General features: G+C 30.8%; 1 pseudogene; it reads right to left on the bottom strand.

Moving 5' to 3' along the window:
* Window positions 1–6,737: 6,737 nt before the first annotated feature.
* LOC107624454 (uncharacterized) lies at window positions 6,738–8,343 on the bottom strand (annotated as a pseudogene).
* Window positions 8,344–12,242: the final 3,899 nt, after the last annotated feature.

The following is a 12,242-nucleotide window of genomic DNA, read 5'->3' as shown; positions in this document are numbered from 1 at the left end:
TAGTATTATTGTTCACCCATACTTTTCCTTAAAATTAGGATTTGGGAAAGGGGGTGTATACGGGTATACTGTGTTAGTAGTTTAATTGGACTAATTTTTAGGGCCCGTTATTCATATTGTTCAATATGGTCATTGTCTACCTAGCATTCCCCATAAATATTATATAGATTACCAAAAACCAAAAACTTTACGTGAATGTCCCTATGCATGTCACTATATAAATAGAATGAGCCAACTTCAAATGGTAAAATATAGTAGTAAATCGAATCACTCCAATTTGATTTACTATAGTACAAGGTGATTCAAAAAAGGTGAGTCGATTTTTTAAAGAGTGCACACGATTTAAATTCACCCATAGTAAATCGATACAAGGCATATCGATTTAATACATAGTTTTAACTCAGTAATTCGAATTAGATGAATTCGAATAACGTACACTATGATAAATCGACACAGACCGTATCCATTTTTATAAATATACATGCTTCAATGTAGATCAATAAAACCTCATTTGATTTACACACAAACTCCTGTATTAATTTATAAAAATTTTAGTACTTTATTTTCATTATAAACGCGCGTTTACCTGAAATAAGAAGTTGTAGCTTTTGCATTCACTAACGTGCTTTATATTTAATTTTTCTAGATCTTATTCTATAAGAATGTTTAGATTTATTTCAAGTCACTTCAAATATTTTAATTTTTCTTATGATTGTTAGAACTCTCTTTCATATTTTAATTTTTTATTTTTTATTAAATTTTTTATTATAATTTTGTTATAATATGAATTGTTGATCTTGCTACACAAAGTAAAGAAAAAAATGACCATACATAACAATAATAAAAATAAGATTATTGAGAGTACTTAAAAATAATAAAATAAATATTATTAATTCGGTTTATTATGGTGCAAACATATATAAATAGGAGTTCAAATTAATTTATTTTTGGCAATTCTATACTAAAATTATTTTTAATAAAATAAATATTGTCTGGATAATATTAGTTAAAATTATTTTTAAATAAATAATTATTAAAAAAATATGATATTAAATTATAATATTATCTTGTTAAATATATTTTATTTTTTTTATTTTTTTTAGTATATTTTTTATATTATATAATATTTTTTTTGTATTTTATTTTAGTATGTTATAACTTTTTACTATTATAAGAAAATTAATATTTATTTATTAACTTAAAAATAACATATAAAAATTGATAACTTTTAAATACTCTTTTTTACAATAAAAATTAATATTTATTTATTAAGTTAAAAATAACATATAAAATAACATATTTTAGTATTCTTTTTAAATATTTTTAATAATTTTATTTTTATTATTGTTATATATGATCAATTTTTTATTTATTTTGTCTAAAAGGGTCAACAATTTATATTATAACAAAATTATAATAAAAAATTCAATAAAAAATCAAAAATCAAAAATCAAAATATAAAAAAGAGTACTAACAATATAAAAAAATTAAAATATTTAAAATGGCTTAAAATAAATCTGAACATTGTTATGGAGAGAACTATTAGAACCAACAAGAAATAAAAAAATCAAATATAAACACACGTTTAGAATAGAAACAGAGTACTACAAAATTTGTTAGTTAATATAGGGGTTTTTGTGTAAATCAAATAAGCTTCAATCGATTTATACCGAAGCATGTATATTTATATAAATTGATACAGCCTATATCGATTTAGCATGGTGCAATTTAAATTCATCTAATTTGAATTACTACAGGACAAAATCATGTACTAAATCATAGGCCTCGTATCAATTTACTGTGAATAAATTCAAACCGTATGTATTTTTTAGTAAATCGACTCATTCTTTTTAAAATCATTCTACACGATAGTTTATTACTATAATTTATAATTTAAATTTGATTCATTTTATTTATACAGTAATATACATGGAAATATTCACGTAAAGTTTTTTATTTTGGATAATCTATATAATATTTAGATGATTTTAGTTTATTTAAGTGTTTTATCTTTTTAATTATGTATCAAAATTATTTTTTAATTAAAATTTATATATTTATATAAAATATATGGATTGAAGTATTTTATACCCAAAATTTAAATTCTTAACATGTATTTAAAGAAAAATGTGCAACCACACTCCCTATCCTACTCCAATTCATCAAAGCTTAGTTGCTGCACGACTTCTTCTAACAAACCTTGAATGTGTCAAAGGTGGACTGGATTCTTTGGTCAAACCAGACGAATAAGAACACAATAAAAATTTGAGGAAATATGAACTCCCGATGAAACTCACCCAAGTTAATTATATACTCTTATATGTATGTGTGCTACAGATTCCACGTCTCTACTTTTTTTTTTTTTTGGGAAATTATACAATTTTAGTAGAAAACAAGGAGCTATTTTGTATTTAGCTATTTTGTATTATAAGACTACATGTTAAAAGTATAATAACAAAATTTTTAAAATTTTATTTTCATGTATTTAATTAATATATTAAAAATATAAAAAAATCTTCTCAATAATTTTTAATAAAATATTTTATATTATTTTTAAAGAGTTTAATTTTAATATATTGACAGTGTAACAATCGTACAATCATATCCGTTTTTTTTTTTGCTAATGAGTTATAACTCAAATGACATAATCTCCCCATACTCATTTAAGAGTGGGTTCGAGTCTTTCTATTTTTGGTAAAAAAAAAAATTACATCCATTTTTTTAATGATCATTCATGTGATCAATATAAAAGATAATTATTTTTATTAATGTGACATTACGTAATTAAATCTATGTAATCGTGTATCAAAAATTAAATTTTTATCTTGCACCTTGAAGACAAATATTAACGTAAGACTCAAATAATTTTACCTTTATAATTTTTAGAAATATAAGAATTATGTTAATTTTACTTTTGGAGTTGACAACAAATAGAACACATTCATTACATAAATTTATAATATATTTGCCTCAACTGTCCTGTTAAGTTTCCTTTTATTTTTCAAAAAGATTTTTTATTAAATAAAAATAGAATAAACACTTAAATTAATTTTTAAAAAATTTTTGTTTAGTCATTTAGCTCTAACAAATTTTTATTTTCTAAAAGTTTTCGAAAATTATTTTTGTAAGACAAAAAGTTAGTCCTCCATTTTAATCAAATTTTTAGTATGTGTATTGGATAAATAAATTCTTAATAAGTTATATTATATGACAATTATATTTTAAAATTTTTTTTAAGATAAATTATTCTAGTTCAAAATGACAGAATGACTAATCTATTTTATGAAATTAGTTTTTGAAGATTTTTAGAGAATAAAAATTTATTGTAAATCAAAGTAGTTGATCTAAAATTTTTTGAGAACTAGTTTTGATATTTATTAAAAAAATATAATATAAATAAGGAAAAGTCTAAGAGATTAGTAATTTTATTAAATTTTAACCAGTATGTAATCAGCAAAAGAAAAGTGAATAATTCTTAGCCGTTAGATAAAATCTCACACTATTAAAATTATCATTTATAATTATTTGATGGCTACAAGTTACAAAAATTGCTGGCCCTAACATTCCACGATAAATAAATAGAAGTATATGCTATTTTTATTCTTCTCGTTAGAGATAAATTACATGTATATTATAAAAAAGAGCATATAATAATAATAATACAGATAAATGCGGTGTGATGACCCATTAAATTAAATTGATGGCTAAACGGATACTTAAGTCAACGATGAGATTTTCCAATTAATACAACAGGAAACAATAGTTTATAAAAGAAAAGAAAAAGAAAAAAGAAACGCTATAAATAGAAGGAACATTTTGGAGATGAGAGGACATGTTCAATTCTTCATAGAACCAACCTGGCACTTTCATTCTCTCTCTCTCTCTCACACGCAAAACGCACCGTGAAAACGCGCTCTACTCCAAACACATAACATACTAGGGGTGGACATGGTTTGGATTTTTATAAATCCAAACTGGATCCATTTCAGAACCAGTTTTATGGTTCATAAAACCAAATCAGAACTGGATTGAAGAGAGAAATCGGTTCTAAACCGGTTTAAAAAAATAAAAACCGGTTTTAAACCGGTTTTAGAATTTAAATCCGATTTTACTTACAAACCGGTTTTAAATCCAGTTTTACGTATAAAACCGGTTTTAAATCCAGTTTTACATATAAAACCGGTTTTAAATCCGATTTTTTTAAATCCAGTTTTTTTTTTAAAATCCAAATCTAAAATCCGGTTTTTTTTATAAAATCCAATTTTAAAACCAGATTTTTTAACCAAAAATTCAGTTTTAAAACCAATTTTTGAAAATCCAGTTTTAAAATCAGTTTCTTTAAACAAAAATCCAATTTTAAAACTAGTTTTTAAAAATCCAATTTTCAAACCAGATATTTTAAAAAAAATCCACTTTTACAAATAATGTGCACTAGGTATCAATGTACTAATATAGACATGCAACAAAGAAACGGATAGTAATTTTCTTTGCAACCTATTGGTTAATCCAATAAGGCAACTCAATTTAAAATATTTCTATTTCTCCCTAAACATTTTCTTATTAACATAAATTTGCACGTCAAGTAGTTATTGTCACCACATTGCAGATCAACAACATTAAGACTGTTTATTAAGTAAGCCATGCAAAGCAAACTTGAGCAGTAGCATAAAAGTGAAGATTGGATCAGACCAAGAGAAAAAATTGGATATGATAGAATGTAGGGTATAGTAGCGAATTTCAGAATATTGATTTGAAAATTACAAAACTTGCCTTAACCACATACTTGGTGCTCTGTTTTGGAACCATCAAAGGGCACTTCAAGCCGGTGCCTCAAATTTCTTAGTATTTCTTCCTACAAAAGGAATAAATAACAAAGAACAATAAGCAACAGGTTACATAACAAATAATATATAAACTACAAACAATAGATAAAATTCTACAAAATGCAATAAGATGTCATTCTTCAACATATACTAATATAAAAGATAGGCACACTCCAAAAATAAGACAGTGAAAGAATCAAAATACTGATGAATTATAAGTTTGAATATATTTATTGAGGCTTGCTTTTATCATGTGATAAATTTACATTAATATTTCAACAAAATACACATAATCAGTTCTAAATAAACATCCACTGCCTGCCTACGTCTTTACAAACAATACCTCAGACATTCAAGACACTGAGTCGCAATATCAAACTAACTCCAGTGATGAGACCATACAAGCATATATAATGACAATCTTTTCATATTAGATTGAGTCGGCTACATATACAATGACAAAATTTATGTGTGTAAGTTTTGAAAAATTTTAGTGCAAATTGTATTGATTTATGGGTATAAAATGTATTAATTCATGTGTGCAAAACTCTAGTAAATATAGGTGCAAATTATATATTTTTTGTATGCAAAACGTCTGTAAATATGGGTGCAAATTATTGCTGTTTAAGTGCTGGTCAAAAATGACAATATTTGCTGGCCATGTAGCATTACTTTAATAAAATAAACATCACCCATACTATCCAGAATAACCATCCGGATACTAAGGATAATAAACATCTCATGTCATAAAACTACTTATCCCAAAAGCTTAAACTAATTTTGGGGTTCACCAAGGATCAAACTCTTGACCTTTCGGATCTAGAACTCTAATACCATATCATGAAACCACTCATCCCAAAAGCGTAACCTGACAGGACAATGTAACACTAATGGTCATATCTCTAATATTTCCTAATCCTCCATTGTACACATTGTACGCTTAGACTATTGGCTCCCTATACTTATTCAAAAATAAATAAAATCAATAATGATAGTTTATATATGTTTTTACTTTCTACAGCAAAGGCCGAGATGGCCTATGATTTTTCACAAATATTATTACAGATTACAAAATGCTTAAGCTTATACACCACAGATCAATTCATAACCATACTTCTATTGGGTTAATGTATATATTTCTCATGGATTTATCACTTAAAATTTTAGAACTCTTTTCTTTCTTCTTGCAAGTGTTGATGATTGATTAACAATTTTTAAATTGGTTTGACTTCTTTTTCACTGCCATTTTGCTAATTACTTGAAAATTGAAATAGAACACAATTTTGATACATACACCATGTGAGAATACAAAATGAATTTTGATACACTTTGCCAAGTTGTAATTTGTAGTAAAAAAATTCAAGTCAAAGAATGATGCTTAATTGCTTATGCATGTTATCAAATTGGAATTTGATATAAGGTGCTACTATGTACCTAAGGAAAGCAAAGATAAATTTGATATGGTTACCATTACGGCATTACCACTTAGCATGAGGCTTTATCTTCTCTCCATTTTTGCCTTCAAATTCTAACAATGAACGGAATAAAAAAAATTATTACTCCATATTTCACGTCTCAAATGCACCAACCACCAAACCTTAGAATTTATGGCCACGAGTATTATACTAATATATTACCTCTCTTATACCAAATTAGGAGAAAGAAATGGAGAGGAAGGACTTAGAGAAAAATAAAATTCATCTCCATTGTGAACATTAAAACAACAACCTAGCCATCCCATTTTATTCCCCAATTTCCCGTCTATTTTGAACTCAGAATCACCTTCAAGATACAAAAATATCATAGCTATTATCAAACTATTGCTCCTCACTCGGGCAAAGTACACTGCCGGAGAAGAAAAAAAAAAGAAAATAAAAAAGATCTATTGGCAGATCTATTAATATCCATAGAAAACAAAATTCCTCCATAGAAAACAATTAGAAAGTGCAACTCTAGCAGAGGAAATAATGACCTCCAAGCAAGAGAACCAACTTGATAACAAAATTTATAACTTCCCTACTTATAAAAGGAATGGGATTTTCAAATTAGCATCATCACTGTTGTCGTAGTCATTGCTCTGCACAAGTTTCTTTAAGCTAGTCCATGATCTTTTCCATTTTTTGCTTGCTGTGCCCTGAGTTTTCGATGCTTCTGATTTAACAGACGCACTTGAAGCTTCAAGTGTCTTCTTAGACTTTCTTTTCTTTGAGGTTGTGGCACTTACACTTGATGGGGTGGCTGGACTATCTACAACAGAGACATCTTTATCTGTAACTGATGAAGCAGATGCATCTGCTTCTTTGGTGTTGTCTTCACCTATAATGCCTTTCCCCGATTTTGAAGACTCATGTGTAATGGGTTTTGTTGCTGGTATTGATACCGATGACATTTTGGTTTTAGATGGACATAGTCCTTTCATATGTCCCTTAGGAGTCCCCCTCTTCACATTCTGATGCAAACAGAAATGGCACTTGTATACTACATTATTTTGACTGTGTTTATGCTTGCCCCTGTGCTTTGATCTATTCTTCTCAATTCTCACAGTTGAATTGATGCCAGGATGAAGAACAGTTTCACATCTATAAAGCAGTCAAATTACTTGATGTTATGATATTTTACATGAAAACTGTATATTGGTAACCTAGGAAATCGATGCATTAAAGGTTCAAACAAATAAATAACCCAAAGCATATGTCTGCCAGATTTTGTGAGCACAACAAACAAGAGTAACATGTTTCTTTTCGGGGGGGAAAAGAACCCAGTTATTGTTATCATTCCAAAACAAAGTCTAAGCATTTTTGGGGTACTGGAGACCCCATGGTCTCTGATTCTGCCAAAATAGATAAATGAGGACAAAGTGCTTTAATTTATACGATAACAGATGCTGATATTAGCATTTAGTTTTTGTGAATAAATATATAGTAAGTAGAGCAACGTGTAAATTAATTTATCTTAAAACTACTAACATAGCACACATCAATACTGGAAGAAGGAATACACACTATTGCAAACAAGTGGCAGTTTCACAAAGTGAATTGTTAATTTGAAGCTTGGTTCATCACAGTGACAACGTGGCTTATTGTGTTTTACTTGATGGCTCTCAAATCTTGAAATTTAATCAAATGGTCAAGTTCTAAAATCTTAAAAAAAAGGCATGGAAACACTGACAATATGACAAATAACCCAGATGGAAAACAAAATCCCTAAGCAAAACCTTTTCTTAAAAGGAAAAGGAAGGTATAGAATCAAAACCTATAGCAAGTTATCAAAGAAGAATCAGGCGTTATTCCATTGACCTCGGCAACAGTGGCCAAACGCTGCCCATAGAAGGCTCCTAAAGACGATATCTGAGCCTCATGAGAGGCCCAAACTGCAATCTTTTCCAAGTGCTCAACCTCCACTAATGACCTGGTGGTGGCTCTTGGCTTTTATGTATTTTTTCTGTGGCTTCTTCCCTGAGTGATACAGGATTGTGAGGCTGACAAGCCGGGTTTTTAGTTCCTCCTCCTTGCTTCCCCATGCCTTACTGGAGATGAAGCATGAACGGTAGCAAAAATTATAAGTAAAATATTTTAAAGATAAAAATGGTAGACGTCAGAGCAAACATCAAGCATAGTTCTTATAGGAACTTTAAACCATGAAAAATTGACACACGCCTGATTAATTAATTCAAATATACATGAACAAAAGTATTCAGAACCAGTTTTATGGTTCCAAACCAGAACTGGATTGAAGAGAGAAACTGGTTCTAAACCGGTTTAAAAAAATAAAAACCGATTTTAGAATTTAAATCCGGTTTTACTTACAAACCGGTTTTAAATCCAGTTTTACGTATAAAATCGGTTTTAAATCCAGTTTTACATATAAAACCGGTTTTAAATCCGATTTTTTTAAATCCAGTTTTTTTTTTTTAAATCCAAATCTAAAATCCGGTTTTTTTATAAAATCCAGTTTTAAAACCAGATTTTTTAACCAAAAATTCAGTTTTAAAACCAATTTTTGAAAATCCAGTTTTAAAATCTGTTTCTTTAAACAAAAATCCAAGTTTAAAACTAGTTTTTAAAAATCCAATTTTCAAACCAGATATTTTTAAAAAAAATCCACTTTTAAAAATAATGTGCACTAGGTATCAATGTACTAATATAGACATGCAACAAAGAAGCGGATAGTAATTTTCTTTGCAACCTATTGGTTAATCCAATAAGGCAACTCAATTTAAAATATTTCTATTTCTCCCTAAACATTTCCTTATTAACATGAATTTGCACGTCAAGTAGTTATTGTCACCACATTGCAGATCAACAACATTAAGACTGTTTATTAAGTAAGCCATGCAAAGCAAACTTGAGCAGTAGCATAAAAGTGAAGATTGGATCAGAACAAGAGAAAAAATTGGATATGATAGAATGCAGGGTATAGTAGCGAATTTCAGAATATTGATTTGAAAATTACAAAACTTGCATTAACCACATACTTGGTGCTCTGTTTTGGAACCATCAAAGGGCACTTCAAGCTGGTGCCTCAAATTTCTTAGTCTTTCTTCCTACAAAAGGAATAAATAACAAAGAACAATAAGCAACAGGTTACATAACAAATAATATATAAACTACAAATAATAGATAAAATTCTACAAAATGCAATAAGATGTCATTCTTCAACATATACTAATATAAAAGATAGGCACACTCCAAAAATAAGACAGTGAAGGAATCAAAATACTGATGAATTATAAGTTTGAATATATTTATTAAGGCTTGCTTTTATCATGTGATAAATTTACATTAATATTTCAACAAAATACACATAATCAGTTCTAAATAAACATCCACTGCCTGCCTACGTCTTTACAAACAATACCTCAGACATTCAAGACACTGAGTCGCAATATCAAACTAACTCCAGTGATGAGACCATACAAGCATATACAATGACAATCTTTTCATATTAGATTGAGTCGGCTACATATACAATGACAAAATTGTGCTATCTTAATTATCCTGAAGCTTCTTCACTTACTGAACCTCCTAATTGATGTGCACCCTTTAGTTCTCAAATGACAACAGTCGGCTAAGTTGGGGTTGGTGGGCATTGATTCAAAAGGCATGATAAAAAAAAGTCTGTTAAATTCATAGCTTATCAATTGAATTTTCACCTAGGATTCCAAAATATGTGGGGTTTAGAGAGAATATTCAAAAGCAAAAGCATTTGAATCTATTTGCCAAAGGATCAAGGTCTTGATCACTTGATTTACAAAACAATAAGTACATGATAATTCAAAATACAATAACATTACACATACCTGCAGAGAGCTAAGAGAAAGAGGATGCATCCTATTATTTGGCACATTTAGAGCAGTAGAAGGTAAAGATAGAATACGCCCGATAAGTGATCCAGATCCTAGTACAATGTTAGCTGCAAATGCAATATGAATAATTAGTTACAGATCACTAAATCATTTGTGCACTAGAAAAGCTAATTTTTACAGAACGCATGCATACAACCGAATGTCTACTATTTCATAGTAAAGCTTCATATGTTTTCCCCAAGCACTAAAATGGGGCTATTAGAAATATAAAAAGATAAATCATCATAATCCTATAAAAATAGGAAAATAAAAAAATAATAAAGAAAACCATAGAAAAGTGGCATTAACACAAACACTTGATATGCATAACAGCATAAGCAATCAAACCTTGTTCAGTTTTTCAAATTGATGGAATGGAACAGAACAGAAAAGAACATGGAAGCACCTTTGGCAATTTCAACTATATAATCACAAATGTAGTAAATCCCTATCTACCACTCAATTCCTTTTCTCAGATGATAGATTCACTATGTGGTTCTTCTCTGTTGCTTCACAACATTTCAATCTACCAAATTAATTACTTAATCGTAAACCTATCTAACCTTGAGGGTACCCAGAGAACGGAGAAGAACAGAGCTGGGTCACAGCGAGAAAAGGCGGACGGCGCCTTGAGGGTACCCAGAGAACGGAGAAGAACAGAGCTGGGTCACGGCGAGAAAAGGCGGACGGCAGAACCGCGGATGGCGGAACAGAGCAGTGGCGCGATGCGCTTGTGGTGGTGGTGGCAGCTACGAAACTGCACTGCCAGTTTCCTACTCCGGTGCGGCGGTGCCGACTGTGGGCGAAGGAGAAAAGGATTCGTGCGAGTTAAAACTGGTTCACCAAATCAGAAATGAAGAATTAGGATGTTTTTGAGATTTGGATTTTAATCTGGATCTGGATCTGGATCCAGATTTAAAACCATTTAAATGGATTGGATTTAAAACCAAATTATAAAATAAATTTGGTTTGGATTGGATTTTTATTATTTAAAATTGGTTTTTTTTAATGGTTTGGTTTGGATTTGGTTTAAAATCCAAATTTTAGATTTTTTTGCCCACCCCTACACACGGTCGCGTGGCTGGGGTGGAATGGGAGTTGACGCGATCGCGTGGGGCACGCGATCGCATGGAATGGATAAAGGAGTGAATGACGCGGTCGCGTGAGGCATGCGACCGCGTCGCTGGAAATTGTGCTAAACGCACGATTCCAGCGTCGTTTCAGCGCAACTCTCTGTCTCCTTTGGGGTGGTGTGCAATCCACGCGATGCGGTTGCGTCGCTCACGCTTTCGCGTGGGATGAGTGTTGTGCAAGTGACGCGATCGCGTCAGGGACGCGACCGCGTGGGTCATTTTGTGCGAAACGCACAATGGCTGCACGATTTCAGCCCAACTTTCTGGACGTTGGGGATTTACGCCGATCTCCAGATCACGCGGCCGCGTGGGTGACGCGGACGCGTGGGTGGTTGTTTTTTGCAACTGACGCGATCGCATGAATGATGCGGTCGCGTCGCGCACCCTTTTTTTATGCAGGTATGCAATTATGCAGTATGCAATGCAAATGAATAATATTCAGGTTCAAATGAAAAGGAAAACAAATAAAAATAAATAACACGAAATAAAAAACTGAAAAAGAAACGACCATACCATGGTGGGTTGTCTCCCACCTAGCACTTTTAGTTAAAGTCCTTAAGTTGGACATTGGATGAGCTTCCTGTTATGGCGGCTTGCGCTTAAATTCGTCCAGAAATCTCTACCAATGCTTGGAATGCCAACAGCCTCCGGGGTCCCAAACTAGGCATGTAAAGCTTTTGAGCAGCTTCAAACAAATTCTCAAGCTCCCGGGGTGATGAATGTCAGAATAGATTCCAGGATCCCAAACTTTGCTTTTAGATCCGCCTTCGTCTTGATCTATATTTTTCCATCCGGGCAGTTTAGAAAGTAGATTTTCACCAAGATAACCAAACATTTTCCGAGATCCATTTGATAGATCATGATGCCAATCCGCACACTTCGAGTTGAAGCGTGGAACCTTATTGAACCTTGTACACCAGTTCTGAGTGCAAGCCATTTCCC

Source organism: Arachis ipaensis, chromosome B10, assembly GCF_059453495.1.
Source record: "Arachis ipaensis isolate K30076 ecotype BB chromosome B10, ASM5945349v1, whole genome shotgun sequence".
NCBI classification, from domain to species: Eukaryota; Viridiplantae; Streptophyta; class Magnoliopsida; order Fabales; family Fabaceae; genus Arachis; species Arachis ipaensis.
Note: the sequence above shows the minus strand (reverse complement) of the source record. Positions and strands in the feature narration are given on the sequence as shown.